A 10152-nucleotide genomic window follows, 5' to 3' on the forward strand; every position below is an offset into this window, starting at 1 on the left:
GCCCTAATTTTTAAAATCAGATTTTCAGACCTTCTTCCTCCTCTTGGCTGGCAGCCATGGGAGCCCAAGGGGATGCCTTCACTCTTTCTTTTCTTCTCATCCACTTGATTTCCTTGGTAGAAATCCTTCGGCCTTAGCATTTGTTGTTCGTTTCGTCGTGCTCTACCATTACCCCTTATTAGAAACCATTTTTAGCCAAGTTTTGAGTTTGGGTTTGAGGCCAATTTTGGATTTTCATGGGGCTTCTTGGGGATTCATATAGATCGTGTTGTTCCCAATGAAACCCTTCTGTTTCGGCGGATTCAGAACACTTTTTTTTCGGTGGGCCTTTGAGGTTTTCATCTCAAATTAAGGTAGGAGGTGTTATAGGTTTAATTCTTGCTATATAACATGTTATTGATGCTTATACAACTTGATTGCATGCTTAAATATGAAATCTAAAAATTTTATTATTTAGTTTTCTTGTATTGGATTTGATTTTCCCGGTTGCTCATGACTTATTTTAAACATGTAGCATGGTAATATAATGCTCTATAATATGGTCATTGACATATATTAAATTGAGGGAATTTGAACAAGTATTAAAGATTTTATTTAATATTTATCTTGAATAAAATATAAAATCATATGGCCTTAACTAGATCAAAATTAATATGTGTTAGCATATTAAATTAGGCCTTAGCATACTCTCCAACATAGTTGAATTTGAAAGTAATTGGAGATGTTTTGAAAATTAGTAATTTTTAGTTAATTTGATTAATTAATTTGCCCCGAGTGCATTATTCACTCCATTTGAATTCCGACTTGATATTCTTGATCTACATGCCATATAGCTTCACATATATTTGATTTAGAATATTCGGTGAGGTTTTGAAACCTTTCATTTAATTAATTTCCTTGTTTAAGATTTAATCCTCATGGTGATATACAACTTGGAATTGAATTGTGGCATGCTAGAAAATTAAGTTTTGGTGTGGTTGTTCACATATATTAAATTGGGATTAATTGCATGAGAATTGCAGCCTTTATTTTATATTTAACTTTAGCGAAAGTTTAATTTACATAGGTGTAACTTGCATGAAATAAGCTTGTAATGTGATATTACATTAGTCCTTGGCATGGTCTCTAAGATATGTTAAATTGAGAGCATTTGGTTAAGTTTGAAAATCTAGAGATTTTAATTAAAAGAATTAATTCAAATCTATTTTGTGGTCCCATTAGCTTAATTAAGGTTTTAACTTGATATTTGTATTGATCATGACTTGTTTACTTGTATGTATTAATTTGGGACTATTTGAAGTTGTTTTAGAACCTTAGGATTTAAATTAGCATGATTTAATTAAATTTCTACCTTGTTGTTGTATTTAAACTCATGAGCTTATGTTTTCAATATTGAATATATTGTTATCATGCGTAATGATTTGCACACTTCATATTTAACATCATTCATGCATAGTGTGTAACGAATCGCACACTGAAGATTCGGCATTCATCATATCATATTAGTTGTGGATTTAGAGCATGTATTGTATAGGTTTCCAAATTTGGTTGTGCTTGGTAGATAGTTAATTATCTTGCATATTCCTGTTGATATATGTATTGTTGCACAACTTGTTGATTTTGGAAACTTGGGGATGTCGTTGTTTGGCTATGGCTAGGATGTGGTTCTAGTATGGGGGATAGTCCCTCTATATAGTCTAGTGCACACATAGGGAGGTTACCCATGGGCTAGTAACCCTAAAGTAACTATGTTGTCTGTCTAATCCGGCGTGACGTCCAAGTATCCACTTTGTTTGATTTCGCATTTCAATGTTGGCTAAATTGCATTGATATTGAAAATCGTGTTTTGACGTTCTAATAAAGCATAGGATTGATCCTATTGATTCATTTATAACTTAGACGTTAGGTGGCATGACCCACTTCTATTGTTTTCGTGCTTTAGATTCCAAGCTGATAGCTTTAAGAAATTGTATTTTGTTGCCTTGTATAATATGCTTTTATGTGGTTAGACTGCATTGAAGTTGTAATTTGCGTTTTGATTGTTTAGCATGACCTAGGATGATTCCTTAGACTTATTTAGAACATAGACGTTAGGTGACATGATCACTTTAGTTGTTTCTGTATTCGAGATTGCAAGTTAATACCTCTGAGAACCTATATCTTGTTGCTTTGTATAACATGTTTCCATATTGTTTAAATGGCATAGATGATGTGATTTATGCTAGAAACACTCTAAGGTAGCTTAGGATACTCCCTGAGTCTCCTTTCGATATAGACGTTAGGTGGCATGAACCCCTTTAACATATTTCACCTTAAGGTGATAAATTTGTAAAATGCTAGGTCGATGCATGCTCATCTCCTACGAGTAGCTTTATGTTACTCACCCCTACGATACTGGGGCATATTTCAGGTACGAAGACTTGGTTCATGATGCCTAGCATTCCTTGGATGTCGTGTAGCTCTCAAGTTTCCATTTCATGCAAATGTTAGCATGAAATGTCATTTTGTAGACTTATATGTCAAAATATGTATATTTGATTCCATGTATGTAATGTATACTTAAGTACACTTCTTTCAATGTATTTGATATGTATGAGATGAGGCCGGAGGCCAATGACCAATATATTGTGTTCTATGTACTTTTTAACTTCATGAAATATTGTGAAAATCTTGAAAAATCGCAAGTCATTGCTTCACCATGGTTGCATCGGGTGTGGGAATTCCATTTTCATTATTTCATATGGTCTTATTAATCTTGTATGAAGTGTGGCCAAGGGCCAAATGGTCATTTGACTCCATTTTACATTTTTGGATTCCATGTTTTCCGTTCCAAGTCCATTTTTGCCTTTTTGCCCGTTAGGGGGGTCGGATTTTGCATCGGCTATATTTTTAAGTTGTGGACCATTGTAGCACGTCCAAATAGGTAAGTTACGTTTGCGTACATAGTTGTTTCCAGGCAAAACCTCATCATTTGTGTTTTGAGCCTCCTACGATTTCATTTTGCGTTTTTGTTGCATATTCTGATCTAGGGGTATTCTAGACTTTTCAATTCAGTTTTATTCCCTTCTTTTAACATGGTCGAATAGAAAACTCAATTTCAAAGGGGGTTTCTTCTTTGTGTTTTTGCAAAAAAAATCATCTAGGCCTCCAAATTCAGCCTCTGTTTTGTCTTTTTTTTTTTTAAAAAAAAAAAACACATAGTAGCTTTTGGGCTGCTGGAAGCCGTGTGTGTGCCCAGTGCGCGCGCGGCGTGCATGGAGGTGCGCATGGGCGCGCATGGGGGGCTGTCATGCCCCCTCGTCGTGCCGCCGCGACATCAACTCTTCTTTTGGGCTTTTCTCCTTCGTCCAGACTCCGATTCAAGTGAATTTTTTTTTGAACTTGACTAATTTTTCGCTATCTTTCCACCGGTATACTCGGTTTCACCCAGTTCTTCCTGGATAATTTCCGTTTTATCCTTTTTGCCTTAAGTGCTCGTTTTTCTTCGTCATGCCGTTTCTCCTTCGTCCGGACTCTGAATCATGCGATTCTTGAGTCCATCTTGATTTTTTTGTTGTCCTTCCAACAGTATGCTCAGTGGCACCTGAATCTACAATTTTTAGAAATGACTATTTTACCCCTGGGGGCTTATTTGCCATATTTTTTATCTTTTGCTTCCGCATCAGTTCTTGTTGAGTTCCACGACCTCATGGAAGGTCACTTTGACTTCTTAGAGTCTTGTTTTCTGTTTTTGCTTCCGCATTCGGATTTGTTATCAGATAATCCTTACGATTCATCACAGGACACGCTGGCCTAAAAACCAAGGTCGTCACAAAAAAAGAAAGAAGAAAATTAGAGAAATAGAGAAGAGGAAGAAAAAAAGAGAATAAAAAAAAAATAAAAAAAGGGCGAGATATAGAGATTAGAGGAAATGAAGAGAGAGAGAGAAGAGGAGAACTGGAGAAGGGAAAAAAAAAAAAAAAAAAACAAAACTGACCTGTTAATTTGATATAGACCCAGAAAAAGAAAGAAGAAAATCAGAGAAATAGAGAAGAAGAAGAAAAAAGGAGAATAGAGAAAAAAAAAAAAGGGCGAGATATAGAGATTATAGCAAATGAAGAGAGAGAGAGAAGAGGAAAAGAGGAGGAGAACTGGAGAAGGAAAAAAAAAAAAACAAAACTGACCTGTTAATTTGATTCGGTAATTCCTAGCCGGACGGACTGGTAGCCCTCTCCTCTTCTCTTCTCTTCTCTTCTCTTCTCTTTCTTTCTCTCTTCTCTCTCTTCTCTTTCTCTTTCCCACTCCCACACGTCTTTATTTCTGCTGCAGCCTTTGCTCTTGACCAATTTGTTTTGTTGACTGTTGGGAGACATTGCTTTGCCAAGTCACAAGAAGACAACTTTTCTTTTTGTACTTTAAGTTTCCATTTTGTACTCTTTCAGTTTCCAAAAGCTGTAACTATATATATATAATAATATAAAGTAAACAAACAAACACAAAGTACACGTAATACATCAAGCAAATATACGAAGGAGCATAGAATATATGAAGCGCGCCTCTTAAACTATCTAAGGCGCAGCTCAGGCGCGCGCCTAGTGAAGGTCGCTACGCCTGGGCTAGCATGAGGCGCATAAGGTGCGCCTTGCGCCTCGGCGCACGCCCAGGCACGCTTTTAATAACACTGACCATGTCTCCTTGAATTTTTAGGCAAATTTCTTTTCTTCGGACTTTCCTGTTTGGTCTTAACTTCTATGGCGTCATGGCCCAGGATTTTAGGATTTCGTGAGCTATATTTCAATACATATATATATATGCACACACATACACACACACACACATATATATCCAGAAATATACATGCCTCTCTAAACCGTTACCCACTTCCTTCTTCTTCAGCAAACACAGTTGACTTAATGAAATAAATGTTGAAGCCTCCTAAAAATAAGGAGAGAATCCAGCCCCACGTTATGCTTCTTTTGACTTGGTCAACTTCAGTGCTACCAATTTTGGTGAATCTCCATGTACTTGGGATTCTTTTGGAAATGCAACACCTTCTATAGTAACAATTCCCTAAGGAATTAATAAGTCGTGGTAAGTCCCACGAACTCGCCATGTGTTGAAAATCGATTGGTTGGACGAACCTTGTCTTGGATGATTGTATGAGGTTGCATATAGGATAGTGTTTCCATGCAATCCCTATATTCCAAATAGGAAAAAGTGGGCCATTGTTTTAAAGATGGTAAGTCTTAATAGGACTCACCTCTTTCCTTATAAAATAGAAAAACTCCATATAGTAGGATTGTATTGGTCCACTTTCAATTACTACATAATATTACATAGCTTCCAATAATAACTTATTAGAGTTGCGATCCAGCATTGTAAGTTCCATTGGAACTCGGCACATGTCACCTTTCCATTAGGCCAAATATAATGGACCAAACATTGAGTTTATTGATTGTTATGATGTCTATATGCAGTCTGATATTGGTCAAAGAGGGCTTGTATGCCGAATTCATGCTAAATTTGGATTTTTAAATTTTTTTTATATCAGTTGGTAGCCTGTGGTCCACTTTGTCAGGAAAGTTACAATTTGATGATTTTGATTCCTAGAATGCTCCACTTTGCACATGTTCACACTTGCATACATTCTATGGGATAGAAACTTGAAATCTTATTCTGATTTATGTTAAACTAAAATGAGCAAGTGAATTTGATGATTTTTAAAACCAAGGTACAAAAAGAAACACCAAAATGGTATGTATGTAATGAAAAAAAACATGAATGAAAAGAGTTTCTCACAAATGTGAAAAAAAAAAAAAAAAAAAAAAATGTCAAGTTTGGGTCTATATCTAGATTGCTTGAGCAATTAAGTCCTTAAGGGTGTTTTAATACCTAATACCCTAAAACCATCTAGTTTGGGAGCCATTGACTGAAAGTTCGTTACATATATAAGTGGTTTAGGTTGCCTAGATTACTTGAACAATTAGGTTCTTAGGGGTGTTTCGACACCTAATGCCCTAAAATCATTTGGTTTGGGAGTCATTGGCTGAAAACATCGTTACATGAGTGATTTAGAAAACTTAATAGACCTGATATTACACAGTACCCTTTTGAAAAGAAAAAAAAGAGTGATGAATGAAAAAAATGCATACCGGTAGAAAATTAGAAAAAAATTACCTTGGGGATCAGAATTTGAAAGATTTATTTGTGAATTGAGGAATAGCATGAGTTAGATATAAGTATGGATAGTAAGCCACATGTTTAAAATTGTGAGTTCACTATTAAAAAGGATTTTGGGGATCAGGATTGTTAAACATATGATTAAACTGATATATAGGGACCATGACTATTAATATGATATTGAGAGTTTGAGATTTTTCTTGTTTAATATAATTCTTTATACTTGTTATATTTAACTGATTGATGCATTGCTAGGATATTATGATATGAAAATAGGTTAAAATGAGCTTACCGTGTAATTAAGGCACTGATTTGAGATATTTGTGGGTACTATAACCAGAAACCTCACAAAACTACAACTCGTCCACTAGGGGTAACCTAGGGGTTTAAAGGCTTGTTGTATAAGCTAAATGCAACTGTAATTCCCATGAAAGTGGCTTTTTAGTTCTATATTGCTAAGGGACTAGCAATATGTAAGTTTGGGGGTGTGATAAGCGTTGAATATTGCATATTCAAGTCCCTAAATATACGTATGTTAAGACCTTAAGTGATACTTCTATCTAGTTTTAGATTGATTTATGTTTATTTTGTGTTTGTAGGTACTTTCCCAAAGAAACGGTTAAAACTGAGACTTTAAGATGAAAAGACTGATATAGAAGCTTACAGAGTTGTTGCCGATCATCCGGAGCAAGCTGAGAGTCAAAATGGTGAAACATGGAAGAATTCAAGAGCCAAGGCTCGAGCCTCAGTTCCATGGCTCGAGCTTAACAGAAAGAAGAAAGAAAATTCACTAAGGTAGTAAAGCTCGAGCCACCTACCTGAAAGCTTGAGCCCCAATCTTCAGAGCTCGAGCCCAACCTTAGGGTGCTTAAGTCTTTACCTAAAAGCTCGAGCACATTAGGCGTCGGAATGTTAAAAATTGCTTTTGAAAAGCCTTGCTTCCATGACCTCGTGCCAAGACTTAAGGGATCGAGCACTATTCCATAGAACTCGAGCCCAGAACAAAGAAGCTTGAGCTCCAGACCTAGGGCTCGAGCACTATGAAGAAGAATCGAACACTGTTAAAAGTAGAAATCCAAAAATATTATAAGTGTTGATGAAAAAGACGCTTCGAAAAAGATTTAAAGAAATTTGACCAAGTATAGAAGCTAGGGCTCGAGCCCTATTCCTGAAAGTTTGAGCCCTGTTCCAAAAATCTCGAGCCTAAGCTTCTAAGCTCGAGCTCTCAATGACAAATTAGACTTTTTATATGCGGGATTTGTCTTTATCAAGGCTTATTTCATCTAATATGGGCCTAGATGATACCAGAAGACCTAAAAGCCCATCAGAACCTTAATAGAAGTTAATTCTTCTATTAAATAAGGCACAAGGCCATAGAAAAGCTGTCTTTCAATTTATTCTGAATCCTCTCATATTATGGTGGCGGTTTTTAGGGTTTCTGTAGTGCTACAAGGTGAAGATCATGAGAAGAAAAGTGCAGTCCATGACGATGAAGACTACAACAACACGGATGATATCTTGCATCGTCATGAGTAGCTAATTCCTCTCTTGGGGCATTGATGTAACCCGATCTAAGTACTATGGTTTGATCGTTCTAACTTTGGGAATTTAATGATTTATATATTTTGATTGCATGATTATGAGTAATTGAGTCACATTAATTGGTATTTTAATGAAATAATAGTTTTTGAGTAATTATTACCCTATCTTAGATATAATTGTTCTTAAATTATTCTCAACACATTCTTATTGGACGATATCTGGTGGAGTCCTATCGGACATAAGAATGGAGATCATGCAATGATATTCCACCATTTTTCATGAATGAATATTTTCATAGTCTATGCTTAGGAAAGATGGATTATACTGCAAAATTAGTTAGAAGTAGGTAGGTGGATAGTTCACGCTAATCGCAGATAGGTTGTAGTTAATTTAAATTCATGAAACATCTTTCTTTAAAAGCAAATTAAATGAATGTTATTGAGTTTAATTCATATGATATATAAATCATTGAAATCCCAAGGGTGAACGGTTAACCATAGTACGAGGTTCACGGTGAAGTTAAGCCCTAAGACTCTTTCTCTCTGACCTCTTTACCTTAATTTAGTTATGTTTGTGACAAACAATCAATCAAAACATTAATTATCTTTGAATCAAAATCTATTTAATTAGAAATTGAATAAGTAAAACTCATCTCTTTGTGGGATTGACACCTTCTATATAGTTCTATCTTACAAAGATTCGTACTATTGCAAGTGGTATATTTTGACACCTACACATTAGGTCAATGAATAATGAATGAACTCTTAAGGTCATCTTGAGGTTTAGTCATGTGGTTTTCTCTTAAAGATTGTGTGAGAATATTACTTAAAGCTTAAACCTGAAGACAAGAATGACTTAACACAATGTTGTGTCAAAGTTCAGTGCCGTTTCTATGTGAGTATGATGATGTGTGTTACGTGTGTGTGATTTCACTGGTTATGTTTGAAAGTGAGATTCATTTAGGAATGATATTGATATGATTTTTCATTGACATTAATGCCATTCATTTCAAAATTATGAATCCAATGAGCTTGAGTGGTTTGACCATTTGATCCATGAATTGTATTTTGGAGACTTATACTGGTGTGTCGCCGCAGTAACACTTAAAAATGTACAAAAGATAGTGAATGTGCAATGTAGCCAAGTTTTACATTTATAAATGCTACTATTACCATTAACTAAAAATATAGCAATGGTGAGTAGGATCGTCCCAAGGGATTGGAGGGCTACTAGTAATGGAAACAATGCTTAGGGTTAGTAGGTTGAGTAATTAAAGGTAGGTTGTTTGGTTGATTAAACTACAATTAAGATTAAACAAGATCAATATAAAACAAGTAATTAAAGGATAGAGAAAACAAGAGAGAAAGGTCTTGGGACTTAGAGATCACCACTAAGTATCACCTTTCTATACACTCAATTCATAATTAATGAGGGGGAAAGCATATGTTGCAACAATAGTGAGTATGTGTGGTTGTTTTAACAAGCATGGATGACCAATTAAGTATATATTGTCTAAACAACACAATGAATAGCGCAATACATCAAACTAAGTCATTAATCATTCTTTAAGCTCACAATCTAAACACATCACATAATTAGAGAAATATACTACTTGCATTCATAAGTATGGAACATCAAACAATAAGCATGGATTGTCCTCCCATTTAACAACTAAGGTAGCTACACTACATCTAAGCTAATGACATGGAAATTAAACTAATTAGACTAAGGGAGAGGCACAATAACCATAAGAGCATTCTATTAAGCACTATGTCTTGATAATCTTTAGATCTATAGCATCAGCACACATAGACATGTATAAATAACACAAGAGATAGAGATAAACACATGAACATCTATCCTAGTATACATAGACATATGGATAGAATAAAATAATCAATTGGAAGAATTAAACTGCACAAATCATTGAATAAACAAGATCTATATATATAAATATGTCGAAACATGTATTACAACACAAATCCCCTAAAAAATACATAAATCAAGGTAAAGAAAGCATGCTTAGGGCTATCATTCATGAATGGTGTCCTCCAACCCTCAAGGGCTATCACCATGGTAGAACTGCTCTTCTTCTTGGGGAATGATGGAAAACCTCTCAAGAATGTGTCTCTAGCTCCTCTTCTCTTTTCTTCCTCTCTAAAACAATCTCTAATATTGTGTACTGTGTCTTGTGTCTTGTATATCTCTTGTATCTCCTTCTTTCATAAAAGTGGCTCATAATCCTTATATAGGTAGCTCAAATGTCACAGTTAATGGCCTACGCTCGTACACAAGGGCTCCTCCAATGATTGCATAATGAGACAACTTTTAATGAGCTGGAAATATATATTTTTCGGATTTGAGAGGGTTCGATCGATCGAACCTATTCTGTGATCGATCGAACATGGCTGAGATCTATCAAACTTTGGCTGGATCGATCCTCCCATAGCG

The sequence above is a fragment of the Cornus florida genome, unplaced genomic scaffold (genome assembly GCF_030987335.1).
Source record: "Cornus florida cultivar Cherokee Brave unplaced genomic scaffold, ASM3098733v1 CherokeeBrave_3.0.0_Hap2_Chr06, whole genome shotgun sequence".
NCBI classification, from domain to species: Eukaryota; Viridiplantae; Streptophyta; class Magnoliopsida; order Cornales; family Cornaceae; genus Cornus; species Cornus florida.